Below are 10,972 nucleotides of genomic sequence, written 5' to 3'. Positions count from 1 at the left end.
TACTGATTATTGTGTTGCAGTTGCCTATAGTATTCAGTACAGTAACATGCAGTGAAGGTTTGTAGCCTAGATACAATAATCTATACCATCTTTCCTAAGTGTGTAGTGGCTATACCATCTATGTTTGTGTAAGTATACTCTATGATGTTCTCACAATGAAGAAATCACCTAACAAATAATGAATTTCTCAGGATGTATCTCCATTGTTTGGAGATGCAAGAGTGTCCTTTGTTAATGATTTCTGCAACTAATAGTATTTGACTCTGCTCTCTTGTGAGCTTAGCTTTATGTTTTAATTTTACGGCATTTAACATATATTTCCTTTTATTCAGAATATTATTTTTCTTGGAATTGCCTACTCATAAAGCCATTGAAGCTTGCAAGTATCGGGACTCAACTTGCATTGTAAATGAATAAGAACTGAAATAAATCTTCGTGTGAAATTAAGATAATATGGTACATTAAGTATCCAGGTGGAAAAGGCAACTGTCTTAATCCAATATCTGGCAACACTGGAGAAAGAAAAATGAAGACACAGTCAAATGACATGCATTAATCTGTTCAGGCTGCTATAGCAAAATCCCTTAGACTAGGTAGTTTATAAACAACATAAATTTATTGCTCACAGCTTTGGAGACTGAGAAGTCTAAGATCAAGGAGCCAATAGATTTGGCATCTGGTTAGGGTCTGTTCCTCATAGATGGCACATTCTGTGTGTCCTCGCATGGTGAAAGAGCAAAGGGAGCTCACTGGAGCTCCTTTATAAGGGGACTAATTTTATTCATGAAGGTAGTGCCCTCAGCGTAATCGGTTCCCAGAGGTCCCACCTCTTAATATTATCACATTCGGTATTAGGTTTCAATATATGCATTTTGGAGGGACATCAACATTCAGACCACAGCAAAAAGCATACCTTATTGTGCAAATACAACATTTGAATTCCATTAATTCATTTTAATATATATAGTATATATGTACTCTGTTTTTAGTATTTAAGTATATATTTGTCATGTGTTTATTTCACTATATTACTAGTATTTGATATTATACTGGTAAAATAGCATCTAATTATGCTGGTTAGACAATAACCTTATAGAGCTGAAAAGCTAATGGGAAAGTCAGATATTGACCAAGTAATTACAGTTCAATAAAAATGATTACAAGAAGCAATATCCTATTTACAAAAAAAAAAAAATGCTAGAAATAAGTGTGAGATACATACAAACGTGTTCCTCCATGGGTGACTAAAAAATAATTAGAGGACGTGAGTCAGTAGGGAATTACTAAATCAAGTAGTCTGATTGCCTTCTTTTACTAATATGAAAATTGGCATAGAATATTAAATAACTTGTTCTAAGGTCGCTTACCACTGGCAGAAGTAGGACTAGATGTAGGTTGTCTGAATGCTAGTTCAGTGTTCTTTCTATCACTTTATGCTGTTATTCTATGATACTGAACATTTGGATGAATCTTGGCAATGCCCTTTTTCATATGCAGGAAATATATCTTCTTGGGAAGACAAAGTCTAATATTTCATAAATGTTTCCATGTTGCTATATGTGGCTTATATAAAGGGGCAAGACAGTACTTAGTAAAGCAAGGAGCTGAAAATGTTTAGATACTTCAACTTTAAGGGCCCTTTATAAGAATCAATATGCATTCATTTACATGGGAAGATTTCTCTGTCAGCTAATTAATTTCTGCAGTAGAATTGTTTTTCCATAACAGGTCCCTAATGAAGAAAATACGTTTATCGAAAGGGTAATGTTTTTGCATGCATCAACTTAAGTTTCAGATTGACAGGTTAAAAAAACATTTCCCAAGCCACCTCAGGGTGATCAATCACTTCAAAAACCTTTTCAATGTCTGTGCTGATGAAGAAGAGCTTAATATATAATACCTAAATCACTTGTGTTCAGTTGTGGAAAGTGTTACAAGGAATCAGAAATTCAGTTAGTTTGTTTCATTAGTAAAGAAGCACAGCCATCTTATAAATTGCTTAGACAGTAGATTTTATGTGTTCTCAGCACAAAAAAATGATATGTGAGGTAACATAGAAGTTAATTAGTTTGATTTAGTCATTCCACAATGCATACATGTTTCAAACCAGCATGTTGTACACAATAAATATATACAATTTTTATTTGTCAACTAAAAAATAATGTGATTATTAAATATAAATAAATATTGAGGATAAAAAAGAAAAGCGTAGGCTTAATGACACATTACTAATATAAATTCTGATCCAGATACATAGAAGAACCAGAATAACTCTAACAAAAATATTGCATTATAAAATGTTAGATTTCACATATTCGTTATTAGAAAACAACTGAAACACTCTGAAAACCTTTAAGGTTCTTGAAAATAATTTGCTTTCCTAAGTGATTTACATTTTCAACAAGTAGTTGTTGTTATGTTAAGGATAACTGCAAAGTTAAAGAAAATCTGCACATTGAACACCCTCAAATATAGGGGTTTTGCAAAGTTTTTCTGAATGGAGACCTAAGGACAGGAAGTATCTCAGGACCATTAAACTCTGTGGCTTTCACATCATACAAGACGCTCCCATGACTAATGTCTGGTGAGTGATTAGCACAGTAAGTGGGGAAATATCCTAATCCTTTCAGACTCAGTCACGGCATCTGTCTGTGCTAAGGAGGCTTTACTTTATTCCTTCCTCCTGTTGACTAACATGACATTATTCAATTTAAAATTGTCCTAACAGTCCAGCTTTGTGTCTTGGACACTGCTGCCAATATATACCTGACTGAGACTGTGAGTAATACGTAGTGGGATGTGTCGTATCTTGCACTGAAGGAACATTCCCTGTCCAGGACCCGGCCTTGGTGCTGGTGTATGTCATTGGTGCTTACATAACAACTTCCAGTAACCAAAATTCCTCATACTTCTAAAAGGCGACTATTTCATCCTGCTGCCTTCAGTAGGACAATATCTGTACTACACAAAATAGTATGAATTATTGTCTTTAACCATTTTTAGAAAGAAGGGAATCTCAAAATTTTTTTAAAAAATTTTATGTGTTTCTAAAATATTTGTTTATTCAATTTTTTAGGCTAGTCAATTTAAGCAATGGGAGTAGTGAAGGAAAAACAGAAATCCCTAACTGGTTGTGACCAATAGGTTTTAAACACTACTGCAATTGGACTAGTCTAAAATATGTTATTTAATATGTTTGTCAATAGCTAACATTCGTTGACTCTTACCCTGTGTCAAATGCTATGCTAAATGTTTTATGTGTGTGATCTAATGTCACTAGGCCTAGAGGTATGTTATTTGCCCATTTCTGGATAATCTACCCTTCTTCCCTCCCTGCTTCAACCAACACTGAATCTTTAAATGCTTGGATTCTAAGTTTCTAAACCTCTTCTCTTCTAACGACCTTGTCCCCTAATGACCTCAGCCATTCTCTCCATGGTTCATTTCCTAGATCCTTCCATAATGGTAGTTTCATGCATCTCAAATGACCACTGCCACTATTTCCAATTCTTTATCTGCAAGATGTATTTTACTTCCAAGTATCATTCAACATTAGCATCAACCATTCACTGATTTCATCACCTTTGCGTTGTCTGTCACCCATTTCATGTCCTTGCATACTTTATTATCCAGCTTAGATTTTATGGCCCACAATGATGGTAACTCTCTTGTATGCACACTTTCGCTTCATCTTATTTACCTGACAAAACTGTAACTGATCACAGGTTTAGCTGCTTGCTGCTTATAGCCAATAAGAAGGATGAAGTACAGCAAAAGGAAAATGGTTTTATTTCCAAAGCTAGCAGTGGGAAAGCAGCCGGTTTACAATTCCAGAAATGACTTCAAACTTTAGACTTGGAGGAGGGGCTTTGAAAAAGGGAAGATACAACGGGAGGCATGGAGGAGGAGTGCTGAGCACAGGGTCTGTGTGTCTTGTTCCAGTTGCTATCTTGAGCCATGGTCCATTTGGAGCATGGGCTGGCAACCTCTCAACAACGGCTGAGTTGTTGACCAACCGCCTTGAGGTAATCTCTGGAATTTGGAAGCTCAGTCTCCATCCTTAGTTTATCTCAAGATTAACCCCTGGAACTTCTAAGTAAGTACATGATTAGATACAAGCATACAATTAGACAAATGTGCATAGAAAAAAGAAGTACATGGGCCGGGCGCGGTGGCTCAAGCCTGTAATCCCAGCACTTTGGGAGGCCGAGACGGGCGGATCACAAGGTCAGGAGATCGAGACCATCCTGGCTAACACGGTGAAACCCTGTCTCTACTAAAAAATACAAAAACCTAGCCGGGCGAGGTGGCGGGCGTCTGTAGTCCCAGCTACTCGGGAGGCTGAGGCAGGAGAATGGCGTGAACCCAGGAGGCGGAGCTTGCAGTGAGCTGAGATCCGGCCACTGCACTCCAGTCTGGGCGACAAAGCGAGACTCTGTCTCAAAAAAAAAAAAAAAAAAAAAAAAAAGAAAAAAGAAGTACATGATGGGTAATGGAAGGGAGTGGCGTTTCAAAATTTGTTCTAAGGCTATATTTTAAGACTAAGAAAAAAGTTTTGTATATGTTGTTTCAAGGTTATGTCTTGAGTCCTGGAAGAAAAGAAATAAGAAAAAAAAATTAAAAATGCATTTTGGGGTGAAACTACTCAGTTTGAAAACCTTAACCCTAATTAAATTCAATGCTCTAAGGCCAGACTCACATTGCTGAACACAGTTAAGTAAAACACATCTATGCTGACTGGCCTCACTTTAAACTTATGACCACTAATCTCTAGCAGGACTTCAGTGTTGTTCTTTCATCTTTCTCTAGTCTCTTTCACTATTCCATTCACTATCTTTCTCTCCTGGAAGGCAATAGCACATGGTTTTCTTTTCACAGCTCCAAAATCTTTATATTCCTCCCTTCCCACTGATGAACTTTCTTCCTTTATCACTGAGAAAATATAAGCAATAAAAAATAAATTTCTCATGTTCCTGTCACCACATCTCCCCACCTACCTGTGTGCATCTATGCTCCTGTAGTCTACCTAGAAAGATTATTGCTGTGGATGAACTAATCATAATCCTATGTGCAAGGCCTCTACTTAGAAGTATCCTCCCTTTTTATTAAATCAATGGCATTGTTTCCTTTCTCTCTCACGTGCTTTTCCTTCTCAGTCTCCTTTGTTGTTTCCCCCTCATTTACCTCTGTGATCCAAGACTCAGACTTCAGACTTCATTGCCATCTACAGTTGCTTTCTATGTGATCACCTCCAGTCCCATGGCTTTATTAAAGATCCGTCTCAAAAAAAAAAAAAAAAAAAAAAGATAACCTTTAAAGTCATATCTATAGGTTATAATTCTTTCCTGGTTTTTATATATGAATATCCAATGCATGTATTCAAATTTCTTCCTGGCAATTCTTTTTAAATATCTATTGGGCATCTAAAACCTTACTTATCTAAAATCAAACTTCTGAATTCCACCACCAAATCTTTTCACCTTATCATTTACTCCATTTCAGTAAATAACTCCTTCCTTTTTCCTGAAACCAAAAATCTTATAGTCATCTTTCATATCTCTTTTTCTCTCTTATTTTACATTAAATCCATAAACAAGTTCTCTTGAATTTACCTTCAATATATATTCAGAATCTGACTGCTTCTTACCATCTTCACTGCTAGCACCCTTCCAAGCTGCAACATATAAGCTCACTGTAACCACCTGTATGATTGCAGTAGCCTTCTTATAGGTATGCCCTTGAACACTTTGGCTATTCTCAAGATACTATCCTGGGTAATCCAGTTAAAATACAAGTCAAATCCTGTTACTGGATTGTTCATCGCACTACACGGCCTGGTTCCCTTATATCCTCCATAAACTTATCTCCATACTGGTCTCCTCGCAGTTCATCAAAAATGTCAAGTGGACCTCAGGGACATTATATTTGCTGTTCCCTCTGCCTGAAATATTCTTTTCCAGATATGTACATAGTTTGCCATCTCATTTATCTATTCAAGTGTCACCACACTAGTTGATTTCTCTAATAACCTTACATAAAATAGCATCCTAATTCACTCCCAACTTATCTCTCATCCCTCTTACTCAACTTCACTTTTCTCTATAGTACTTATTGCTATCTAGCATATTCATATTTACTTGTGTATTTGTTCACTCTCCCCCATCATCACTAGAATGTCATGAGAATAGGACTTTGGTTTTAACTGCTCTATTCTCATTGTCTAGAATAGTATATGTCTCTTCAAAGGAGCACAATAAATATGTGTTGAATAAAAGAATGTATCTGATTTGAAGTGGAGCAAGATAGCAAAATAGAAAGTCCCATCAATGGTCCCTCCATCAAGGATATCAATTCACCAACTATCTACACAGGAAAAATATCAGGGGAACCAGCCCCCAATATTTCAACATAGGTTCTTTTCTATTTTCCCTAAGGGTTGGCCGGTCTGAGAAATAAAGAGAAAGAGTATGAAAGAAAGAAATTTTACAGCTGGGTCTCCGGGGGTGACATCACATGTCAGCAGGTTCCATGATGCCCCCTAAGCTGCAAAACCAGAAAGTTTTTATTGTGGATTTCAAAAGGAGAGGGGCATACGAATAGGGAGTGGGTCACAGGGATCACATGCTTCAAAGGCAATAAAATATCACAAGGGCAGACAGGCAGAGTGAGATCACAAGGCCAGGGTGAAACTAGAATTACTGATGAAAGTCCATGTCCCACTGGGCACACATTGTCATTGATAAACATCTTAACAGGAAACAGGGTTTGAGAGCAGACAACCGGTCTGACTAGAATTTCACCAGGCTGGAATTTCCCAATCCTAACAAGCCTGGGGGTGCTGCAGGAGACCAGGGCGTATTTCATCCCTTATCTACAACTGCATAAGACAGACACTCCCAGAGCAGCCATTTTAGAGACCTCCCCCTGGGAATGCATTCCTTTTCCCAGGGTTATTCCTAGCTGAGAAAAGAATTCAGCAATATTTCTCCTATTCGCTTTCTGAAAGAAGAGAAATATGACTTTGTTCTGCCCTGCTCCTCAGGCAGTCAGACTTTATGGTTATCTCCCTTGTTCCCTGAAAATTGCTGTTATCCTGTTCTTTTCAAGGTGCTCAGATTTCATATTGTTCAAACACACATGCTTTACAAATAATTTGTGCTGATAATGCAATCATCACAGGGTCCTGAGGCTACATACATCCTTAGCTTATGAAGATGACAGGATTAAGAGATTAAAGTAAAGACAGGCATAGGAAATTATAAGAGTATTGATTGGGGAAGTGATAAATATCCATGAAACCCTCACAATTTATGTTCAGAGACTGCAGTAAAGACAGGCTTAAGAAATTATAAAAGTATTAATTTGGGGAACTAATAAATGTCCATGAAATCTTCACAATTTATGTTCTTCTGCCATGGCTTCAGCCAGCCCCTCCATTCAGGTTCCCTGACTTCCTACAACAGAAAAATGCCTTCATAAGCACAAAGAATTAGGTGGACCTCATAGTACCTGATTTTAACTTCATTTTGCTGAAAGAGGCATGGAAGAGATAGAAAAAAAACAGTCCTGAATCATTAACACAGTCCCTCTCCAACCCACTGGCAGTGATAGTGTGATGCAGAGTGTCTCTGGGTGCTGGGGAGGAAGAACACAGCAATTACGAGGCATTGAACTCAATGCTTTCCTGTCAATGCACACACACACAAAAAAAATTCACACCAAACTCAGCTGATGCAAGCCCACAGAGGGAGCATTTAAATCAGTCCTAGCCAGAGAAGAATTGACAACCCTAGTAGTCCTGAAATTGAGTTCCCACAAACCTTGCCACTGAGGGCCAAAGTGCTCTGGGTCTCTAAGTAATCTTGAAAGGCAGCCTAGGCCATATAAGGATTGCAACCCTTAGGTGACTCCTAGGGCTGAACTGGGCACAGAGACAGTGGACCATGGAGGCATGTGACATACTGAGACACTAGTTGGGACAGCTAAGAAAGTGGTGTTGTCACCCTTCCCCTAACCGCAGGCTGCACAGCTCAGGGCTCCAAAGGAGACCCCTTCCTTCCACTTGAGGAGACAAAAGGGAAGAGTGGGGAGGACTTTGTCTTGCATCTTGGATATCAGCAACTGCAGGATAGGGCACTGGTCAGAGTCATGAGCCCCCCTGTTTCAGGTCCTGGCATGCAGACAATAGACACAACCTGGGTCAGAAGGGAACCCACTGCTTTGAAGGAAAGGACCCAGTCCTGCCAGCATTCATCACCTGCTAACTAAAATGACTTAGGGATCCAAAAAGCCAGCAATTATACCTACATTACATCAAGAGCCTTGGTTTAGCCTCTGAGACTTACCGGCTTCAGGTGAGATTCAAAGCATTACCAGCTGTGTTGGCTATGGGGCAAAACTCTTTCTGCTTGAGAAAAGCAGAGGGAAAAGTAAAGGAGGCTGTCTTGCAGCTTAGGTACCAGCTCAGCAACATGGAAGGCAGAACACCAAGCAGGCTCTTGAGATTTCTGATTTTAGAAGCTGACTCTTGCATCACACGTCTGGATCTGGGAAAACGCTATCAAACCACATTGCATGCTACAGAGAAATCTTCCATGAAAGGAAGAGACAATTGATGCAGAAATCTTTATTGTTGTCTTATTTCGAAAAATTGCCACAGCTATCTCAACCTTCTGCAAAGACAACCTTGATAAGTCAGCAGCCATCAACATCAAGGAAAGGCCCTCTACCAGCAAAAAGAGTATGGCTTGCTGAAAGCTCAGATGATTATTAGCATTTTTTTAACAATAAGGTGTTTTGTAATTATAGTATTAACATATTAAGGAATAATGCAACTGGGCGCCCTGGCTCATGCCTGTAATCCCAGCACTTTGGAAGGCCTAGGTGGACGGATCATGAGGTTGTGTCCAGAATTGGTGGGTTCTTGGTCTCGCTGACTTCAAGAATGAAGCCGTGGACCCTCATAGTGAGTGTTACAATTCTTAAAGGTGGTGCGTCCAGAGTTTGTTCCTTCTGACCGTTCGGAGGTGTCCGGAGTTTCTTCCTATTGGTGGGTTTGTGGTCTGGCTGACTTCAGGAGTGAAGCTGCAGATCTTCGTGGTGAGTGTTGCAGCTCATAAAGGCAGCGTGGACCCAAAGAGTGAACAGCAGCAAGATTTATTCCGAAGAGTGAAAGAACAAAGCTTCCACAGCATGGAAGTGGACCCGAGCAAGTTGCCGGAACTAGCTCAGGTGGCCTGCTTTTACTCCCTTATCTGCCCCACCCACATCCTGCTGATTGGTCCACTTTACAGAGAGCTGATTGGTCCATTTTGTCAGAGTGCTGATTGGTGCGTTTACAAACCTTTAGCTAGACACAGCTAGACACTGGCCAGTGCCCCGCAGCCCCAGTTCCCGCCCCTGCCTCTCCCTCCACACCTCCCTGCCAGGACAGGGAGCCAGCTCCCGCCTTGGCCAACCCCAGAGGGGTCCCCACAGCACAGCGGCGAGCTGAAGGGCTCCTGTAGGCTGCAAGAGCAGACTCCGAGGCTGAGGAGGCGCCCAGAGCGAGCCAGGGCTGCTAGCAGATTGTCACCTCTCAAGGTCAGGAGATCGAAACCATCCTGGCTAACACAGTGAAACCCCATCTCTACTAAAAATACAAAAAAATTAGCCAGGCATGGTTGTGAGCATCTGTAGTCCCAGCTACTGGGGAGGCTGAGGCAGGAGAATCACTTGAACCCAGGAGGCAGAGATTGCAGTGAGCTGAGGTTGCACCACTGCACTCTAGCCTGAGCGAAAGAGAAAGACTCTGTCTCAAAAAAAACAAAACAAAACAAAACAAAACAAAACAAAGAAAGACAGAAAGAATGCTATTGCACACTTTAATAGACCATAGTATAGTGTAAATATAACTTTGATATACACTGGGAAACTTAAAACTTCGAATGTCTCACTTTATTGCTATATTAACTTTATTGCAGTGATCTGGAACCAAGCCCATAATAACTGTGAGGTATGACTGGTATATGAAAAATGTGTATCCACTTTTCCCAAAATGAAATTACATAGAGTACAGAGCATCCTTTCAGATGTTCATTTTTCTGTGGTCAAAATGTATGGGAGTATGCTGACTTCTATCTCTCTCTCTAAGAAAGGCACAATGTATATTAATATGTTGAAGTCTTTTAGAAGTCCTGCCTTAAGGAATCTTGTGTAAAGGTGCTTAGCCTAATACTTTCTAAATTTAGAGGAACATGAAACAACTTGTTTCTCACAGTAGAGTCCTTGATAGAACACCAGTTTGGAAAAATGTTGTCAGCAGAGTCTCTTTTCTGTCCCACCTACCTAATACAGGCTAATTGTGCAATTCTTTCTCTCTCTTCCTGCTTCTCTCTTTTCTCTCGTGTGTGTGTGTGTGCGCACGCGTGTGTGTGTATCCTAAAACCAGTGAGGTATAGTACATTCAACATCAGGAGCTGCTTGCTAATCACTAAAATAGCTTGACCCAAATTTAAGACATCTTAGTCTTCTGCCATTCTGTTTTAGAAAACTCTGAACGTAATTGATTTGCTGCTTGAAAGATTGTGATTCTTCCACAACAAAGAAATCCTCCACATTCTGGACAAATGTTTAAACCAATTACATAATTTATTTACATGTTTTAAATTTTTATATATTTAGAGGGTACAAGCACAGGTTTCTTACATGCATATATTGCATAGTGGTGAAGCCTGGGTTTTTAGTGTACCATGTGTCACCCAAATAGTGAACATCGTACCCAATACTTTTTTCAACTCTCGGCCCCCTCCTACCCTCCCACCTTTTGTAGTCTCCAATGTCTATTATTCCACTCTGCATGTCCATGTGCACCTTTTGTAAACTAATTATTTAAACAAATTATTCCTCTTTATTCTTCCAACTAACTGTCCATATGGGCTAAAATGTGCCAGTCAGTCTGCCCTGGGTTAATGCCAAGAAACAATAAATGTTG

The 10,972-nt window shown here is 39.6% G+C and overlaps 1 long non-coding RNA gene across 1 annotated transcript in view; it reads right to left on the bottom strand.

Moving 5' to 3' along the window:
- Positions 1-2,228: 2,228 nt before the first annotated feature.
- LOC114674925 (uncharacterized) overlaps positions 2,229-10,972 on the bottom strand; it is a 54,691-nt gene continuing 45,947 nt past the window's right edge. Inside the window, exons 3-4 of the long non-coding RNA XR_013412754.1 lie at positions 5,185-5,280; positions 2,229-4,589 (exon numbers count right to left, since the gene is read on the bottom strand). This is a non-coding gene — a long non-coding RNA (uncharacterized LOC114674925). The remainder of the gene's footprint in view (positions 4,590-5,184; positions 5,281-10,972) is intronic.

Source organism: Macaca mulatta, chromosome X (genome assembly GCF_049350105.2).
Source record: "Macaca mulatta isolate MMU2019108-1 chromosome X, T2T-MMU8v2.0, whole genome shotgun sequence".
Classification (NCBI taxonomy): Eukaryota; Metazoa; Chordata; class Mammalia; order Primates; family Cercopithecidae; genus Macaca; species Macaca mulatta.
This window is presented reverse-complemented; position numbering and strand designations above follow the sequence as displayed.